The 21970-nt window shown below is 35.4% G+C and overlaps 1 protein-coding gene across 5 annotated transcripts in view; it reads left to right on the forward strand.

The window, feature by feature from the left end:
* Positions 1-21970, forward strand: part of ZNF148 (zinc finger protein 148) — a 127094-nt gene that overhangs the window by 93172 nt on the left and 11952 nt on the right. The window lies entirely within an intron of this gene.

Below are 21970 nucleotides of genomic sequence, written 5' to 3' on the forward strand. Positions count from 1 at the left end.
GGCATCCTGGACAGTTTGTCATATAAAAGAAGCAACTTCTTCTGCCTAATAACTGCCCTTTCTTTTTGCCCCTAACAAAGAAGCATGAATGTGGCCGGTCTCCTTAAATAAAACTTCCAACTGTGCAGCACATGTATATACTTTAAAGTTCTACTTTTCAGAGATCATTATGCACAACATCCATTTCAGTTTCTTAAGTAAACATGTATTCATCACTTCCAGATGGAAGGGAGTGTAATAGGCACTTTGGGAGAAAGAACAACTTTATTGATTTTATGCAACTTGTAGCCAAATTTATATTTCTGTACAGTAATAAAACCTGATCAGGTAATGACAAACTGCTTAAATAATTTTGTATGTTCTTAATACCTATTAGGTTTTGATGATTTACTCATTCATTCAACAAAAATTTACTGAGCCTTCAGTATTTTTCAGGTATCAGAAATACACAGGCAATGTAAGGTAGTTTCCATGAAATTTATATTCTAATGGGAGAGACATACATATAAACAAGCACAGTGTGAGAAGTGTTGTAGAGTTTTATACAACATGCTGTTGTGCCCTTGAGCAAGAGTCAGATGTGTTAGCTATTAAGGGTATGTAGGGAAGGGAACACAGAAAAACTGCAGGAGGCTCAGTTGAGAGAGAGGGGGTGGGGGGAGAGAGGGGAGTGTGTGTGTGTGTGTGTGTGTGTGTGTGTGTGTGTGTGTGTGTGTATCTGACAAAAAGATTTTTGAAACAGTACTTTCTGTTACTGCACTCTGCTATTTTCTGTTCTGTTCTAGTAAATTTTTCTTTAATGTGCTGGTCACAACTCTGTAATCTCACTGGAAAAACAACTGTGGTAGGCCAGGAAGGGTATCTTGGATTTAAACAGGTTATAATGGGTAGTTAATATTTATTGATAATTTACTAAGATCAGATATTGTGCTAATAAATATTTTGTTAAGTAGCTCATTTAGTTCTCACATTAATCTTGAAAGAGGAGCTATTACTGTCCACGTTTTTTGTTGAGGAAGTAAGATGAAGCACACAGAAGAAGTTAAGAAATTTTTCTAAATTTATATAATCTGGTAAATATATGATGGAGCTAAGATTCCAACTTAACTCTGTGACTCCAGATATACATGTGAAATCACTTAACTGCAGAATGGGACTAGAAGCAGAACAATATCTTTGGACTGTTTTGAGTTTTTCTTGCTATGCCACTAAGCCACTTACAGCTTAGCCTTCCTAAGTTATTTAGTAAATATCTTCCTAAGATATTTAGTAATATCTAAAAAGGACGGAAGCAAAGGCTGGGGTTCTCATGTTATAGAGTATACAGTTAGAAAAAGATAAGAAATTGAGAGGAACAACCAGAGCAAACCAGTAACTATGGTTCCTTAACAGAGAAAAGTTTCTATTTTTTTTTTTTTAATTTTTTTTTCAACGTTTTTTATTTATTTTTGGGACAGAGAGAGACAGAGCATGAACGGGGGAGGGGCAGAGAGAGAGGGAGACACAGAATCGGAAACAGGCTCCAGGCTCCGAGCCATCAGCCCAGAGCCTGACGCGGGGCTCGAACTCATGGACCGCGAGATCGCAACCTGGCTGAAGTCGGACGCTTAACCGACTGCGCCACCCAGGCGCCCCGAAAAGTTTCTTTTGAAGAGAGACTCAGTTTGCTTCACTGTTCACCCCACCTCAACCCCCCAGATGGAACTGACAAAAAGGGAATTGCTTTTCCTTCTTCATTTTCTTGGTTCTTTTTATGGACTCTTTCTGAAGACAGTAAGGTATTTTTGTCTTGTAATCGAGATACCTGTAAGCTATACCTATCTGGGAATATATATTTAGAACCACAAATATGTTCTCCAACATGTATTATTCTATCCTTACTGTTCTTCTTTCATGTTTTAAATGGCTTTTAGTTTTGGAGAGGGGGGCAGTGCCCTAAAGTTTGCCCATGTCAAGGCTTTCTCTCTCTAGGTTCTTAATTTAGAAGAATGCATCGAAGTAGCTATGGCAGTAAAGAAATTTTGTGTATTTTTATCCATTTTTAAATTGTCTAGAAGGTAATGAGTCATTTATCAACTGATCCTCAAAGGTCATGTCATGAGAAGAACTGCTAGTTCCTACAGGCTCAGTTTTCCTTATGGTCTCCCTCAGTCCTCTAGGCCTCATTCTACTGACTCCTCTAGCTTTCCCAGCCTCCAAGCCTGTACTCTGCTCTGTTTGCAACACGATTGAAAATCATTACCTGCTTGACTGCTTTTGTCACCAATCAAGAAATCTGTTGCTTTTAAAAACCAAAAGCTTGATTTGCTTTTCAAATAGAAAATTGTAAAACTCAGCTTGGACAGGTTATCACTTAATAATGTTTCCAGAATGTGGCTTAACCTATGAAATATCATTTTTAGGGGGAGTACTGTTTCATCTAGAGGCTGATCCATGAAATTCTGGTTAAAGCTGTAGCCTAAAGCATTGAAAAGGGCAAATATTCTTGGGACTGCTATTTTTGGCATTTATGGGAGATTTCTATCTTCTTTGTGAATGTGTTCTAGGCCCTTTGCTTACGGTATGTTTGGGAATATGGGAGAGAAGGTGTGGACTTGAAGCCAAGATTGAACATAAACATCTTAATTGATCATTTTGTTTAGGGTCACGTACATACCAAAGTTAAGCATTCATTATCACTGGCAGATTTACGATGTCATCATGTACTTTTATTTTATCTATGGTGTCTTTTCCTTTGCATTTTCAAATGCATATATAGACTAAATTTTCAAATAACATATATCCAGTTATGTTCTTCTCTAGGCACCTTGTCACACTTTTACTCTAAGGAAGTGGCAGTCTTACTGCCATGGAGAAGGGGGTATGGGTTTGAGGTGTAAAGAACTTAATATAATTTTCAATATTTTATTTTATTTTATTTGTTTTGGGAGGGGGAGAGGGGGAGAGAGAGAATGAATATGAATCCCAAGCAGGCTCCATGCTGTAGTGCAGAGCCTGATGCAGAGCTGGATCTCACGAACCGTGAGATATCATGACTGAGCTGAAATCAAGTCGGATGCTTAACTGACTGAACCACCCAGCTGCCCCTCAATATTTTATTTTAATTTTGTATTAGTTCTCTAAATTCCAATAAATAGTAAACCACAGAATACCTATCTTGATATTCTGCCTGTTTTAGCAAATCATGGTTATTTTGATAGTATGGCAGTTTTCATAATTTATTTTTATCTCATTAGTAAGATGTCAGGAGCCATTTTTGTATGTGGGGAAGTTTTTATAGAATGTTCTTCCTCCCTAAAATAAAAAGGATTTTGAAAATAAACCAAATCATTCAGAGGTAAGCATTTTCATTAGTTTCTTTTCCTTTTTTTTTTTTAAGGCTTTGGGGGGGCGCCTGGGTGGCTCGGTTGGTCAAGTGTCCGACTTTGGCTCAGATAGTGGTCATGAGTTTGTGAGTTCGAGCCTCACTTTGGGCTCTGTGTTGACAGCTCTCCGCCTGGAGCCAGCTTCAGATTCTGTCTCCCTCTCTCTCTGCCCCTCCCCCGCTCACACTGTGTCCGTCTCTCTCTTAAAAATAAACATTAAGAAAAAGCTTTTTTAAAGCTTTAGTTCTTCATACATACAATTGTATATATGAAACATAAGAACCTGGAAAACCTGTCACCTAAGTTAGCACTCTTTACACCTGAAACATGTTGAGCTGCTTTTCCTTTTGACTCTGACTTTTATTCGCAACCATGTTAAAAGGCTGAACGATAGCATTTTCTTTTTTTAAAAACCAGTTGGGCTAGTGGGGTGGAGTAAGAATGTTGATTCACCCTTGACTAAATTAACTCAACACTTTGTACTTCCTTCATTATAGTTCAGTTATTAATAAAACATACAATTTTTTTCTCTTATTTGAATCCCCAATCTGTAGTTTATTAGCTATAATAGAGAGAGGTCTCATTAAAGGAAAATGTTACAGACCTAGTTAGAGTTTAACTCTTGTTTGTGGATATGAAGGAACTGAATACTGTTTTTGCTACTGAGGATGTTGCCTGCATTACTTGCTGCTGGCACTATGATTGCTGAAGCTAGATACTAGCACTGGCATGGGCAGAGCCTGCCAAGAAAGATTAAGCAGGGAACTAACTACAGATTGCTGTGACTGACATTTCTCTGGTTTAACAAAGCCAGAAACCAGGTTTTTTCCCTCTGTAAAACTGTTGATAGTTCACACTAAAAGATTTGATTACACATAAAATACATATAAAGCTTTAACACTATAAAACCAAGTATCTCAGTAAAGATGTAAAAGAAATCATACACCCACATATACACGTGTATACACACACATACGTACATAAATAAAACTATGTCATACTTTTAAAGTTTTTTTATTTGTTCAGAGAAGTCATTCTGAAAATTAACTCCATTTTAACATTATGCATTAGTACCAAAATACGGAGAACCAGAGGCTGTATAATGAAAGTTGCCTAGTTTTCAATTGTGTATAGTTTGTCTATGTGAGTCCCTTCCCCTCAAATCCATGTGAAATGTTCTTTGTTAGTTCATAGTGTCTGTAGTTAAAAAAAAAAAAAAAAAAGTTTATCGTTTGTTTTGACAGTCTCTAGTTTAACAAATTGGGAATCTCGAAGTAGTCTCATTCTTTTATTTGTATCATTATTGAATGAGTGAACATGTGAGTGGGATGACTCACAATTTGACAAGTCCTGTACAAGCAAGTACAGACAACATGTGCTTGAAGTGTTTAGGCCAGTGAGGATTCAGATTGGTGGCTTCGTGGAAGATGTTAGAGTTTTCCATATGTTACATGGCAGTTAGGTGTCATCACGGGAGCTATAGGTAGTAGAGCAGAAGCATGATGAAGCCAGGACCAGGAGAAAAATCTGGTGTATTGAAGTTGGGAATGTTTAGGCAAAGATAGGTAAGCAGATAATAAGTTCAGAAACACAGAGAGAGTGACAGACATTTTGAAAGACATCAGGACAATTGGAGATGCCACATAACAGGACAAGCAGTGTGTCCTGCTAGGTATGCTAAATGTGCTAGATTAAAAGAACCGAAAAGAGGCAGGTACTTTAAGATAGTTAAAAAGCTAGAAATTCCTAAGAATTGAGATCATGACCCTAATAATAATGTCAAATAAATTTATTGAGTACCTGTTCTCTGCCAAGAACTGAATTAAACAGTACATAAGTTATCTCACTTTATCCTCACAGCAGTCCTTCAAAGAGAGGGTACTATTCTTCCCTTTTTTTTTTTTCTTTTCTTTTTTTTTTTTTACAGGTAAGGAAACTGAGGGTCAAAATGATTAAATAGTAACTTGCTTTAGTGTGCACGGTTGGTTAACAACACAGTCCAGGTCTTCAGAATTCATTCTCTTAACCAGTATGCTATTCAAAGGGTAGATCAAGCACCAAGAAAATTTTGTGTTGACAAAAACTTTTGATTTTAAACATGGAGGTTTTTATTTTGTTTGGGTAAGAGCAGAGCCACTCAACAGACCTGGCCTTACAGCTTGCAGGTAACTGGGTGTGCCTGCCTGAAATGAAGTCTGTGGATGTAGGAGTAAGAGCAGGTCCCACCTGATATGGAGTAAACAAAAGCAAGATGGACAGTGTGTAAGTGGCCATTCTGAATAGAGCAGAAAAGGGGATGGTGTAGAGTGGGGGTGAAGAGCTAAGACTAGAAAGCTTGATTTTAGAACTGTATTGTCAAATCTTGATGCCAGGCTAAGGAGTGACAAATTTATTATCCTGTAAGCATTATAAAATATCAGGGCATTTAAATTCCATGTTGGAAGTATATTATTGGTCTGTGAAGAAAAGTGGAAATTTAGTGAATGTGTTACTTTTTTTGTTAACTGTTTAGAACTAAACGAATAATTTATTCAGATAATTGCAAATGTATTAATCAAGTTTATTTTCAGGTATTAAAGGTTTTTAAACAAATGAAACAACATTGTTGAGCTTTAAGGAATGTAATATTACTTCAGTTTTGTGACCAAGTTGTGAGAAGTAGGCAAAATTTGGAAACCAATGGAGTATTGCAGTGAAACAGAGTTATGTATTTTGGACTTTAGATCCTCTTCATTGTTGTTTTTAATATTTAAATTTATGTACTTTGAGAGAGAGAGCAAGTGGGGAAGGGGCAGAGAGAGAGTAGAGAGAGAACCCCAAGCAGTCTCCATGCTGTCTATGCAGAGCCTGGTGCAGGACTCGATCTCATGAACCCTGAGATCATGGCCTGAGCTAAAACCAAGAGTCAGATGCTTAATCAACTGAGTCACTGAGGTGCCCAAGATTCTCTTCATTTTTGGACAGTATAGGATGCACTAATTCTCAGGAAAAGAGCTAAAAAAGGACTCCCCACATTTAACACATAGAACTTCTAAATTTTTTGAAAGTTACTTCTGGGCAGCAGTTTCTCAGTTTTGATTGTTTTAAAATCATTTTTAGTTACTTTAGAAAATGTGGTTAGTCTAGAACAAGATAAGTTACTTTAATATGGGTCTTTCCCTGACTCCCCCCTACTCCTTATTATTTCATACTCCACAGAAGATGAAGCATTAAGACAGTTGAATCTAAATCTGATGGTTTCTTGTACACATTCTTTTGGAAGAATACACAGTTACTTCCTTGAATTCAAATACCTGAAGACCTTCAGTATTTGAAGCTTTTTGACAACTACTACTTATTATTCCAGAATTCATTTGAGTGGATTACCAACATTCATGCTTTTCACATCTAGAATTCGTTACATTTTCAGATGTTTGGATTGGCTGATTAAAAAAAAAAATTATTGGTTGAAAAAGTTTTTCATTTGACAACTGTTAATGACAGTTTCGGGATTCATATATTTTATTAGGGTCTTTGATGGAAGAGTGGCTGACAAAATGTACTGTCTGGTTTGGACAAAAGATGAAGAAATAGGATATAGAGTAAGGCGATCTGATTTTACTTATCAAGGTTATTTGTTCTTATTTTCCTGGATACTTTAATTCTTTTTAATGTTTATTTTTTATTAAAAAATTTTTTTTTCAATGTTTATTTATTTTTGAGAGACAGAGACAGAGTGTGAGTAGGGAAGGGGCAGAGAGAGAGGGAGACACAGAATTCAAAGCAGGCTCCAGGCTCTGAGCTGTCAGCACAGAGCCCGGTGCAGGGCTCAAGCCCACGAACCGTGAGATCATCACCTGGGCCGAAGTCGGACGCCCAACTGACTGAGCCACCCAGGTGCCTCTAATGTTTATTTATTTTTGAGAGAATGGATATGAGGCAGAGAGAGAGGGAGACACAGAATCGGAAGCAGGCTCCAGGCTCTGAGCTGTCAACACAGAGCCTGATGTGGGGCTTCAACTCACGAACCATGGGATCATGACCTGAGCCAAAGCTGGACATTTAACTGACTTGAGCCACCCAGGCACCCCTCCTGGATACTTTTAAGTTCCTTAGACGTTATCTCTGAAGAGTTTCTGATTTTCACAAGTTCTTAAATGTTATTATCATTTTTAACTCTTAATTTGAATTTTATGGAAGTGTCTTAACATTCTTTGAAAGCAGCCACAATAATAGGAACTGCTTCTACATATTTTATAACTTTTTTGCTCTCCTATAGATCTTTTGGAGAGAGTCACATGAACTTCATGATACTGTTAGGAAGCAAACATGTCATAGGACTGACATCCTAATGTAGTAGTAGGTAGTTAATTTATCTCTTCAGCTCCATCTCCTGTGCTGCTTTTATGCTGTTTGCATTATTGGTCATTGATGGAAATACTTCCTACTCTTTATTTTCTACAGGACATAGAAAATAAATCAACTAGAAGTTTATTGATTCCCCCTCCCCATATATTTTCATCCATCTGTAAATTCTTTCCAAGGCTTAACTGATTCTTCTTTACTTACATTTCATTATCTAGTTTGATTTTGACTTTCTAAGGGCATATAAAGAATAACTGCTGAGCAAGAACTTTCAGTGTGCATTTTTAATTATTCTAGAAAGTATATTCAGTCAACTCTTAATTACCTTGGGAAGCTGACTAGATTATAGATTATTTAAAATTTAAAAAGACAGACGCAATTGTGAAAAAATAAATACTGGCACCAAAAGAATAGCATATATTGCTATTGTTTGAAGCTACAATAGTATTCTCATATATAGTCATGTTCTGCTTATATAATGGAAGAGTGGTCTTCATCCTTAAAATTCAGTCAGGTGTGTTCTTACCTGCTTCATCTACTTTTTAGTTATGTATCATTGGATAGAGGGGAGGGACATGAAGTCTGATCATCAGTAACTCTAGAGTCTTAAGAAGGTAGCTTTATACCTATAGACAGATCTTCCTGTTAAGACATTTTATTTTTCTAATGCCAGAATTGGGAGGAAATGGAGGATGGACTCATGGGAACCTGGAACTGAAAGGTATTCTTTTAAATTGTTAGGATTCAGTGAAAAATACCAGGATTTCCTTATGCTAAAGCCATGGGCATAAATGATTAGGGACTAGGAGATATTTGAGGGGCTGTTTGTTATTAAGGAGATGAAATGCGAAGCAGGGGTGGAGAAGAGAACTATCGTTACAAGGAGGGGTAGAGGCCACCTACCAAAAACATTGCTTGATGCTGCACTTAACCGTTGAGACTTCTATTATTTAATAGGAGAATTTTCTCAGTGGCTAACTGATGTTGTGTAGGTTTTTTATGATATTAAAAAGAATTAGATTGTAGCCAAGAAATAGACAATGGTAACAGACTGTTCTAGCAGAATAATAGCAGTTTTGGTCATTTTTCCCTTTGTATTTCATGTGATATTTTGTATTTCTAAGCTGTTAACATTTGCATTATTTTAACATTTTGGATGACAGTTCTTGAATGATAAATATGTTCCTGAATATTGTGTATAAACAAAGTTTACATTAAATCATTACAGTGGTGAATTGAAAGTTGAAGCCATTGTTCTTTAACAATCAGGATTTATTTGGTCAGGAGTATTTGAGTTTTAGATTGACTAATCAGCTATCAAAGTTTTTTTTTTGTTTGTTTGTTTTTTTCCCCCTCTGGGACGCCTAGGTGGCTCAGTCAGTTAAGCGTCCAACTTCAGCTCAGGTCATGATCTCATGGTCCCTGGGTTTGAGCTCCACGTTGGACTCTGTGCTGACAGCTTGGAGCCTGGAGCCTGCTTCAGATTCTGTGTCTCCTTCTCTCTCTGCCCCTCTCTGCCCCTCTCTGCTCGCTCTCTCTCTCTCTCTCTCTCTCTCTCTCTCAAAAATAAATAAATGATAAAAAAATTTTTTTAAGTTTTTTTTTTTCTACTGAAAGTAACTTCTGAAATGAATCCCAATCTTTCTTTTTCTCTCTCATTGCAACAATTGTTTTTATGAGGTTTCTTAGGAATGCCACTATCATACTCTTGCAAAGTAATGAGGATCTGAATTTATGAACAAGACATTAAGACCAGAAATGGAATGAGATTGATGTGAGAGATATTTTAAAGGAAGAATAAGTATAGATGAAATTTAATAGCAGTGTAAACAGAAGTAACTAATGGAGTGAAGGCAGTATAGGTCAATTGGTTCTCAGCCTTTATTGTGGAACCCTGGGTTTCAAATGAAATCCTACATGGAGCAACATCAATAGTCAATTAAAAAATAAGGGAAATGATTTCAGGTAGTTTCCTTGGCTCTTGATTAGTTGACAGATGTTACCAGTACTACTCAATTGTTACTTATTCAAGGATACTGTGCCAGGTTTGAAGTGACTGAAGAATTAGCCTCTGTGGAACAACTGTAGGCAAGAATATTTTCAAAATGGAATGATACACTTTATTTTTATTTTTATTTTTTTAAATTTTTTTTTTTTAACGTTTATTTTTGAGACAGAGAGAGACAGAGCATGAATGGGGGAGGGGCAGAGAGAGAGGGAGACACAGAATCGGAAACAGGCTCCAGGCTCTGAGCCATCAGCCCAGAGCCCGATACAGGGCTCGAACTCCCGGACCGCGAGATCGTGACCTGGCTGAAGTCGGACGCTTAACCAACTGCGCCACCCAGGCGCCCCTGGAATGATACACTTTAAATGGTTAAATTAAATCTCAATAAAGGTGGTTTTATTTTCTTAAAAAGAATACACAAGAAAACATTATTTCAGTGTAATCCAAAGTGGACTCCACTAAGATGTGTTACAACTGATTGTGGGAGAAATATGTGTGGAGCTGAAAAAGTTTAGTTGAACTAATTTACAGAGCTTGAGAAAATGTAAAGCATTTAAAGCTTGTTCATTGTATTACCTGAGCGGTACTTTGTGGAAACATTTGAATTTATTATGTGTCATTGAACCAGTAGTTATCAACTGTGATCTTCATTTGCTCTAATGGATTTAACCCTTATTGCTCCCATGAATTTTCCTCTGAAACAGAAGCGAATATCCTGACTTATTCTAATAGCAGTTTAATATGTTAGAATTGGTAAAGTTTCATTGGGAGGTTGTTGTTCTTTTTTTTTTTTTTTTTTAATGTTTATTTTTGAGAGAGAGAGGGAGAAAGAAAGAGAGAGAATCCCAAGCAGGCTCTACACTGTCAGCACAGAGCCCATTGTGGGGCTTGAACTTGCAAACTGTGAGATCATGACCTGAGCTAAAATCAAGGGTCAGACATTTGACTGACTGAGCCACCCAGGCACCCCTGGGAGTTTCCAAATATAGATGTAACGTTAGAATTTTTCTGAATGAGAACTACTCCCAACCACTATTATATAGAACAGTGGAAAATGGCTCTGAAAATTAGGTTTTGCTGAAGACTTGAAAATGTTTCTTAGTAAGTTAAACCTAATGCTACAAGGGGAAAACAGTGTTGATAGTGAAACTTCTGTGGTAAAGTCGTTTTGAAAGCTGCTAATGTTGAATCACAAAATGCTGCTTTATACACTTCCCCTATTGTTACCAGTTACAAGAGGCAAAATCTCCATTCCCACATAAATATGGGGTAGATACATTTTCCAGCCTCAAGTTATATTTTCATTAGATTTTAGACCTTGATGCAAGCGCAAAAGAAATTTTTGTATTTCACCAACCATTCAACTGTAACGCCACCTCCTCCTTCAGTTGCAAGTAATTCATCTCCAATGTAATAGCATGCTAAAAGGCAAATATCAAGAAAAGAATCTAACAGAATTCTGTAAATGCCTTCCAAGTGATGAATAATTCTTAATTAAAATTCTATTTTCATGGATTAATGTCAGTATCTTTGTGACTTTTAAAAGAGTTTTAAAGAATACATAAAATCTCATTACAGATCAGCATTAGCAGATAAACATTTGCAATCAACTTTGATGATAAGGAACATTAACTTCCAACCCCAATTCAGTGAAACACAACATCCTCCCATAAAAAATTATCCCAGTCTTCTCATTAGTACATCTGTATGGTCAGAAATTATATTCTATTATTACTTTGCTATTCTGTTATTATCACCCTTATTATTATTATATGTTGAATTTCATCAATAAAATATACATGGAAGTTCTTTTTTCCTTATAGAAGTATGTATACAATATCCTTGATTTTTACCTCTTTGCCCACAAAACTTAATATATTTACTATCTGACTCTTTATAGGGTAAGTTTGCCAACCAGTGTCAAAGTTTATTCTTTGACTGTCCTACTCTGTCAGTTCTTAGACCTCTGCTTTATTGATGATCTTGTCATTCATTCTACCTCACTCTTGGTCATACCTTAGGCTAGTGGTTACCAAACCTTAATCTCTTCATGATTTCAGTTTCTCATTTTCTAAGCACTATCTCCTGTCATTGCTGCTGATGCTTTCTGGTACTTAGGTTTCAACAATCTTTTATCTCTACTAGGACCTACAGTCCAGTCACTATACCTCCTTTTCACTAGCGCTCCTTTTCCTCAGCATCTCTTTCCTTTCCAGTTTAAATTCTGTTGTCTTCGTAATCACTACTTTGCTTAACTCATACTTTTTGTTCTCTTTCATACATAGTACTCACTTGGCTAAATTACAACTTTGGGAAATTTAACTCTTGCCGTTTCTGAAATAAAACAAAGCTGTGCTGAATTAAGGTCACATTAAACATTAAGTGGGGCCCTTAATGCCTTTTGGAAATCGTGTATTCCCTCACAGTCCATTCAGTCTACCACTCATCTGGATGGGGTCCATATTTCAGCCCATGAGCCAGTTCCACCTGTTGCCTGTTAGGGTAATTAAACTTTTATTGGAACATAGCCATATCCATTCCTTTATGGAATGTCAGTGGCTGTTTTCTCCTTCCAGTACCAGAGTTGAGTAACTGTGACAGAGATTGTATGACTCTGAAAACCTAAAATATTCACTGTCTGATCTTTTACAGAAAAAGCTTGCCAACCTTTCTCCCAAATATTTCATACCTTCTCCTTTTCATAAACCTCCAACATTTCCTCCTACCGTCTCACTTTCAGCTGATTGTCTGTTTCCTATTTCACTGAGAAAATCAAAATAATCAAAAGAGAACTTTAGTTCCTAGTACTGTATGTATTCCTCTGTGAGTTGGAAAGCTTTCGATCTTTTGGAGGAAGATGGGCTAATAGTGATTTATTTTATTTTGCAAAATAGCTGGGGATTTTTCTGGTGTTTTGTATACGTATACATTTAGATAGTTTAAATTTTCGTTACCTTTTTCTTCTTAAGGGAAATATATTTTCTTGGCTTTAAACTTCTTTTTTTAATTATTTTAAACTGAGGTTTAATATACATACAATAAGCTTTACTATTTTTAGTGTATACACTGTGTATACAAATGTATAAAATTTATACATTTGTGTAACCACCACCACAGTCAAGATAGAGAACAGTTGTCACTCCCCCAAATTCCTCTCCAATTCCCATCCTTTGCCTCTTTCAGGATATCCTATAAATTAAACCATGTGGTTTGTATCCTTTGAGTCTAGCTTCTTCCACTTATCATAGTGCCTTTGAGAGTCATCCATGCTGTTGATGCATCGGTTATTTCATTCTTTTTTACTTCCGAGCATTGTTCTATTGTATGGATATACCACAGTTGGTTCACCCATTCTCCAGTTGAGGTATATTTGGGTTGTTTCCAGTTTTGGGTGATTATGAGTGAAGCTTCTATAAACATTTGCTTTTAAAATTTGCATATAGCTTTTTTGTGAACACATTTTCATTTTGCTTAGGAAACTACCTAGAAGTGGAATTGCTGGGTCATATTTTAAGTGTATGTTTAACTTTATAAGAAACCACCAAACTGTTTTCCCAAGTGGCTATACCATTTTGCCTTCTATAGTAGTTTGTAAGCAGTCCATTTGATCTGTATCCTTGACAATACTTGGTATTGTCATACTTCTTTTTTTTTTAGCCATTCTAATAGGCATGTACTTGTCTTTCATTGTTTTAATTTGCATTTTCTTAAGGACCAAACATGTTGATTATCTTTTCATGTGCTTATTTTCCATATGTATGCAAATACAGATATTTGAGGGATGGTTAAAAGTATCAAAGAATGTGTTTGGTAGCAGATATGTGATTTGCAGTTTTTTCTCCTATAGACTTATTTTTTCAAATTGATAGAAAAACATGATTTTCATGAAAGACCTCTTCGTGTTTTCCAAAATAATGTTACATTTAATTTCAGTTTTATGTACAATATTAACTTCCTATTTCTAAATGTAATACAAAATAAAAAGTAAGATAGTAATGAATCTACATTAATTATTTTCTGAAATATGCAGAAACCCAAAACTAAAAATTTGGCAAAAATATTAGGCTTCATTTTTCTCCTTGTTAATATGGACGATAAGTTTTATTATATATTTCAAATAATTTTTTATGTTCAATGGATAATATAAGACTTCTTATATAATAACTGTTATCTAAAAAACGGGTTAAACTGTGAGTCAGTGTTTAGTACCAGAGTGATGAAGCACTAAAAGAATTTAATTTACATCATATGGAAAATAAATTACCTTTGGAAAGTATTTTTAACCTATAACTTGTTTGTTTTTATTCTAATTATATACAATGTAATTCGTCAGATTTGTGCTTTGCTTGCAGCAATTAAAATGCTGTTACTGCATCATATATTGAATTAATGGCACAATCTCAGTAAGCAAAGATTCTCATTTACAGTGAATAGTCTTAAGAGTCCATAATGAAATTCATAAAGACTTGGTACCATCAAAATAGATTATATAAAATTTTAGAAATTCCATTGTAAAAGTATTGAAGTTGGTACTAAGTACTAAGTTTTAAAGTAGTAAGGCAGTTTGCTTGTCACTGACCATTTTTTTGGAAGTAGAAGATGGGGAGAAAGTAGAAGATATTGGACCCAGTCTCAGGTTGCCCTAATCCATTTGGAGATTTAGGTTATCAGTCCCTACACTGAGTGCTTAGAAGAAAGGGTGAACTCTCTTTAAAAGACATTAACATCATCCAGAGCCTCTACAAATTTTCATATGTAGTGCTTTGCATTCAGCCAAAAATTACAGTGTATACCAGGTGATAGGACAGAATCACAAAAAAGTAAGAGGAAAAATACAGATAATAAAAAACAGTCTTTAGGGTGGCTAAGATGATAGAATTATTTGGGAAAGACTGTAAATCATAGAAAGAAAATTGTAGAAAGGTATAGAAAATAGGTAAAAAGATGGAGAATTTTACCAGAGAATTGCAGTCTGTAAAAAAAAGAAAATGAAAATTCTAGAACTGAAAAATAAAATATTTGATATACAGAGTGTATATATATATATATATATATATATATATATATATATATAAAACATAGGCTTAACAGAAGAATAGAGATAATGAAAGAGAAGGTTAGTGAAAAGTGGTTTGATGTCACTAGAAAATATCACAGAGAGAAAAAAATGAAAACAGAAAAAGAGACATAAAGGATGTAACCTTTTCCACTGGGATATAGAAAGTGCTAGTTATGGTAGAAAAAAATTGATAAATTGGGTTACATTAACGTTAAGACTAGGTTCGTTAAAGACTCTGTTAAGAAAGTGAAAACTAAACCTGATGATTATGTACAGAATTCCTACTAATTTGTTATGGAGAAGACAAGCTAATAGAAGGGTAGGTAGAACTCTTGAGCAGTCACTTAACACACAAAAAGGATATCCAGATGATTAGCAAACCTGTGAAAGGGTATTCAGTTTCATTAGCCATGAGGAAAATTGCTTAAGATTGCAATCCAATACCACTTGAACACACCCCAGAATGGCTAAAATGGAAAATACACACCCTACAAAGTACTTAGAAGGATGTGGATCACTCAGAACTCTTATATACTGCTGTCAGGTATGTGAATTGGGACATCCACTTTAGTAAACTTTATCTGCCAAGGCTGCACATGTTGTGTTTATATAGTACACGTATATCCACCAAAAGGCATGTATAAGAATGTTAAAGCAACATTGTTATTAATAGCCCAAAACTGAGAACATCCCAGATTTCCATAAAGAGTTGAGTCAATAAATCCTAGTACGCTCATGTGATAGAATACCAAACACGATGTTGTGATAAATCTTAAAAGCATGACGTTGAGTATAGGAAGCCAGACACAAAAGAATACATACTGTATTACTCCATTCAGTTTAAGTTCATAAAAAGGCAAAGTGAATTATGTGTCAGAAATCAGGATAGTGAATACTGATGGAGAGAGGGTAGAAGTGCATCTGTGTGCATAGCATTCTGTTTCTTGGATAGGATACTGTTTACACAGGTGTATTATTCACTTTGAGAAAATTCAGTAAACTGCATTTATGTTTTGTATACTTTTGTGTAAGTATGTTACACCTCAATCCATCTGTTTTTAGAATATGATAAAGGTATCGTCTGTGTACTTTTTTGTATGCTTAAAATTTCCATAACAGTTTATTAAAAGGCAAAACTAATCTCTAGTGTCAGGAGTGATTATCTTTGAGAGATTAGTGACCAAGTGAGGCTTCATGAAGTGCTTAGAAGATGCTAGTGATGTTCTTTTTCTTGATTGTGGGTGCTGGTTAAATGAGTCAGTGGACTTTGTAAAAATTGAGTGAACTATGATTATGATTTGTTTGCTTTCTCTATGACTCTTACACTCCAATAAAAAGTTTGCTTGCTTAAAATGAAGGAAGGAAGAAAGAAATAATGGGAAGCATTAGGTAAAATAAAATTGACTGTTGATAATTATTAAAGCTGAGTGATGGGTACAAGTACTCTTTATATTGTTTTGTGTGTGTTTGAAAATATAATAATAATTAATATAAACTATAGGGACAGACAGCAGATAATAAGTTGCCTGGAGAAGGGGGAATAGAACAAGAAAGGATGAGAGGAAGGGATTATATAGTTGAATTCATGGTCTTGAATGTGGTGATGTTTTCAAAGGTGTATTCACTTGTGAAAACTTATCAAACAGTCAAATAGTATGAAAAAAAAAAACACACAAGAAAACCTAGGTTCCATCTATTCCACTCTTGTTCTTTTCTTGTCATTTCCAGACAGTGACAGGCACTTAGTACTTGTTAATGAATTGATGAAAGCCTGGTGTGCATTGGTCCACAGTTTGGGATTGCTCTGAGATAAACCATGAGGTAGATAGATGAATTTGCTGCTGATGTGATTTTTCTGGAGATGAAAGAATGCCACCAGTGTTTTTGTTCCTGGGCCTGATTATATTAGTACCATGACTTTGGGCAAAGGTTTCCTAGCCTGGCAACTGGGGATAATGTACTTAATTGATAAGAATAGAATTGATTCAACTGTAAGAGTGCCCAGCAAGTGCTTGGCACATGGTAGGTGCTCAGTAAAATGTTAAGATTAAAAACATAAACCAGACAGGTGTTCTAGGTTGGAATGCATATTTCACCCGCATTTTTAAGATGACACTTTAAAAAATAGAATACTTGACTACTTCATGCTATGTTCCTAGAACTGTTGTGCTTGTTTATTATCTTTGTTTAACTGACAGCTGAATTCAGAAAAATATAGCTGCTTGAAATTGTTACTAATTCTGAGTCCCATTGTCTGAATTCTTCGCTAAAAGTTCTCTTTTGCTACTTGCCCATGTTAGGTTATCTATACCATCCTTCTTAGATGCACTATATATGAAATAAAAGTGTTGGCTGCAATTAATGTAAAAAGGCAAATCATTTTTATTGTGACAATAATAGAGACAGTGGGCAAAAAATCAAAAGACCCTGATTAGGGCTCAGATTAGGAAAAAATATTTTAGTGATTAAAAAAAAACTATGTTTTGAGAGAATGCTTCTTCATCCTTTGATGCCCTAGTTAATTTTTTTAAAAATTTTTTTTTTAACGTTTATTTATTTTTGAGACAGAGAGAGACAGAGCATGAACAGGGGAGGGGCAGAGAGAGAGGGAGACACAGAATCTGAAACAGGCTCCAGGCTCTGAGCTGTCAGCACAGAGCCCGACGCGGGGCTCGAACTCACAGACCGTGAGATCATGACCTGAGCCGAAGTCAGACGCTTAACCGACTGAGCCACCCAGGCGCCCCAATTTTTTTTTTAAATAAAGGAAAGCTGATGTGCATTTGCCCAATCTTATATGAGGATAGTGTCATAAATAAGAAAGATAAGCTGATGATGGGTTTCTTTCTTTTTATGGAATGCAGTATAGAATACTGCATAGAATAGAGTTCAGTATAGAATAGAGTCTGTTGATTTGGTAACCTCTTTATGTGGTTAGTGTAATCTTAATTGTTTTCTAGAGCACTTGTTTTCAAGAGGTAGCTGGAAAATGGGGTTTTATATTAAGTTCAAAATCAGACTAAAATGTTTACAAGTCAAGTTTACAAATGTTAAAATTTACATTTGAGATTCTAACTTAAATTTCCTTTTGTTATTATTTTAATTTTGATCTTGTACTGCCTAGGTGTTATCATTAGGACATCAATCATTTAGTGTTAATATGCTTAGATATTGTTACACGTTGTGTATTGGATGCATGTGTTGGCCCATTAGAGAAATAAGATGTGGAAATTGCCATAATTGTATGATGTTCAGTTTAATTTTAGACTTAGGACAGTGTTTGTTTGTGTTCCACATGTGAGTCCTAGACCAACTCTCAAATCTTTAAAATTGTGAATAAGGTCTGCCTGGGATATTGCTCTTAACTGGAGGTGACTGATAATTTTTTACTGTTGTCTGTCTCATAAAGCGAAGTCTAAAACCTAAGCCAAAAACAGCTCCCCACCCGCCATTTGCTGTTTCATCTTAAGAAGACTAGACCACTTAAAAAATTACAATGTAAATGTGTAATTTCATAGCCCCACAAAAGAAAAAAAGCCAAAGGAAACGAAAGAACTCTTTCTTCATTTTCTTTTGTGGGAGGAGGTGGTGACCCCAACCGGTTACTTTTTTAAATGGGCAAATATTATCAATGTTTCTAAAGTTTAAAATGGCAGAAGTTGGAAGTTTCTCCCTGACCTCCATTCTAGGGAAAGAAAGCCATTCTATTGTACTGGAAAGGTGGGCTTTAAAATTTGGTACCTGGAAAAATTACTTTTTCCTTTAGTTAACTTAAAACCTTTTGGGGTTTTTGTGGTCAGTATTGATTTAACCGATATGTCTTAATGTTACTGTGGCATCTTCGCAGTTTTTATTACTGACCTAATTTATACTTCATTGGTTGCAGTTTAGTCTCAGATTATTTCCTATAGAAGATAGTTTTTTGCGTAGTGCAAGCATACCTTATTCTATTGTGCTTTACAGATACTGCTTTTTTTTTCCTTCAAATTTAAGGTTTGTGGCAACTCTGCGTCAAGCATGTCTATTAGTGCCATTTTTTGGATAGCATTTGTTCACTTTGTGTTTCTGTCACATTTTGGTAATTCTTGCAGTATTTCAAATTTTTCATTATTTGTTACGGTGATCAGTGACCAGAGATTACAGCTTGCTGAAAGCTTAGATTTTTTAATTAAGAGAATGTGCTTTTTTAAGACATGCTGTTGCACACTTAATAGATTATAGTAGAGTGTAAACATAACTTTTATTTGCACTGGGAAATTTAAAAATTCATTTGACTCCTGTCATTGCAATATTTGCTTTATTGTGGTAGTCTGGAACTGAATCCCTCAGTATCTCTGAGGTATACCTTTTATGCATTCTTCTTAGACTGATAAATGATCTTTCGAACCTCCTGGAAGGACTATAGGCAAAAGATACATTTTCTAAAGTTTTAAGCAAATAACTGAATATGTGATTACTAGCCCATGTATTTATTTCAGTAATCCTCCTTGTTTCCCTTTTCCAAAACTTATTATCAAAGTTAAGGGTGTTTGCATTTGGGATATTATAGTCTAGCCATTGGGTTTAGAACTATAATCAATATGTAAATATAATGATAATCATTTATTATTAACCTCTTCATTTCTTTTTTTTAATAACTAACATTTATTGAACTATTAAAGTACATCAGGTTTCATTTTTAAATTAGTTCACACAGGTTATCTAATTTATTACTTTACATATAAGAATATCAAGCCTTAAGAGTTTAAATAACATGCTCAGTTTCTCACAGTTAAGAAATACTGAGCCCAGCATTAAAATCCAGCCGGTCTGGCTCTAGAACCTGTATTATTAAGTATTTACAGTGCTTCTCATAATAGTGCCTGATCTTTTTTGGTTAGTGTAATATTGGTTATTCTTGTAAATTTTGTCATACCTACCTGTTTTTATGATTTGCTGAAGATGGACCGTTCCTTCTGTTGTGAACTATGTATTACTGGATAGGCCATGTGAATTTTGTCATAGGTTTAGTATTACCATAAATATTTTTGACCTAGATTTTAAGAAGACTTTGTTAAATATATTCACTATCATAGAATTAGTTTGGGGGAGGAATTTTAGGAGAAAATGATCCTAGAGGAGAGAAAAAACATGGTAAGTTTATAGGAATTGGAAGAAGGCAACTTTGATTAGAACTCAGAAAGTGAGGGAAGGGAGGGAATTGTGAAGGAACATCACACATGCAGGGGCCAGTTGATAGAGAACCCAATTGTTGTTGTTGTTGTTGTTGTTTTAAATTCTAAGAACAGTGGAAGGCCATGGATAGGATTTAAAGGTGATCAGATGTACTTACATTAACAAAATCTGGGAGTGGTATGGAATTGTAAGGAGATGAGAGCGGATCCCAGAGAGACTGCTATAAAAAGGTTATTATATAAATAGTCCAGTCCAGGGCATGATAGTGTCTTGAACTTGGGTGATGACAGTGGGAAATGAAAAGAAGCGGGGGGATTTGGCAGGGATTTAATAGGTGGAACCTGTTAATCAGTTGCATATGGAGAGAGGGGATAAAGAAAAGTTGTGTGGGCCTTTGGGGTGCAAAACTAGATGAATGGGAGTGCCATCCATATGAATAAGGAATCAAGAGAAGGACTAAGCTGTGGGTTGAAGATCACAAGGTTAGTGTGGGATATGATGTATTTGAGATCCCCAGGTGTTCTGGAAGTGGATATGTTTGTTGAGTATGCAGTTTGGATGTATGGGTTTGCAACTCAGATTTAAGTGTAATTAAAGCGATGGAAGTAGATGAGTTTCCCTTCTTGCCAAATAAAAAGAAAGAAAAAGCAAAAAACTTAGGAGGAAACCTTAAAGAACTAAAACATTTCATAGGTGGAGGGAAGAAGGTGAGCTGGGAGCAGGTGGAGATGCCTAAGGAGCATGGCTGCCATAGAAGGAAGCCAAAGAGAAAGCTAATTAAAAAAAAAAAAAAAAAAGGGATCACTTGAGTTGAATGCTATTGAGAGGTCTACTAAGTTAACTGAAAAGATTTGGTTGAATTTGATAACTTGAAGGTGATGTGCAAGAACCATTTGATGAAATAAGTGCAAAAGCCAGATTGGAATGGTTTGAAGAGGAAGAAGAGGCATAGTTGAAACTGCTAACAATCAGATTAATATATCAGTCCACAGTGAGCTACTTTATGCATAACGTTTATGTCCTTAATACTTGTATATCATTTGGCCCAATAATTACTCATATATTAGAGTAAGAATTCTTACCCGTAAGTAGCTCAATGTGTGCAGTGTTAAAGTTACCAGGGAGAAACACCACAGTGCGAAGAATTTGTGGTCTCAGTGGATAACCATTAGAAGAGAAACCTGAGGCTTCTTGGGTATTGGAGATTACCATTAGCAGAACACCTTGTTTTTTCCTCCCCATGTTACAGCTTTCCTGAATTGAAAATAGTATTTATAAACTTCTTATTTTTTAAGTAAGCTTTTTCTCCTAATCTTGAAATTACTCAAATGCTGTATAAATTGTCTTTTCTAGTAGAGGGGCCCTGGCTTTCAAGGGGAAAAGCAGTAAAAGGATTTTCTATGTGTTAATTTTATTCTTAGAGAAATTATGTATCAGTCATTTTATTTTTTATTTCCTTTCAAAAGACATAACAAAGTACCAAAGTCGGGAGTAAGATACAGAGCACATTATCACCATTACTTCCCCCCCTACACCTGATCCCCCTGTTAATAACCCTGTTACCATTACTTTTTAATATAATATTTGAGAATAATAGCCAGCAAAAGTACATACACACAAAATATATTACAGGCCAAAAACCAATTTTTGCAACCAATATTATTGCATACTTGAAAAACCCATGAGTGTCAATGAAAAATTATTGCAAACTAGTAAATTCAGTAAAATAGAAAACCATACACTTTGTATATACACACCCACAGTAGAAGATATAACAGAAGAAAACACCCTTTTTTACAGTATCAACAATAAGAAATGTGGGATATCCCATATGAAGAAATCACTAAAACACTGTTGACACAAAACAAAACTTGATGAAATGGAAGGACATATTTCCCCTTCCCTGTTCCCCCCCACAACCCATCTCCCCGCCCTGGGTTGGTTGGTTGGTTATTTATTTATTTATTTAGTGGTAAGAAAGGTCAACATCATAAAAGATACCAATTTAAAAAAAATTTT

Source organism: Prionailurus viverrinus, chromosome C2 (assembly GCF_022837055.1).
Source record: "Prionailurus viverrinus isolate Anna chromosome C2, UM_Priviv_1.0, whole genome shotgun sequence".
Taxonomy (NCBI): domain Eukaryota; kingdom Metazoa; phylum Chordata; class Mammalia; order Carnivora; family Felidae; genus Prionailurus; species Prionailurus viverrinus.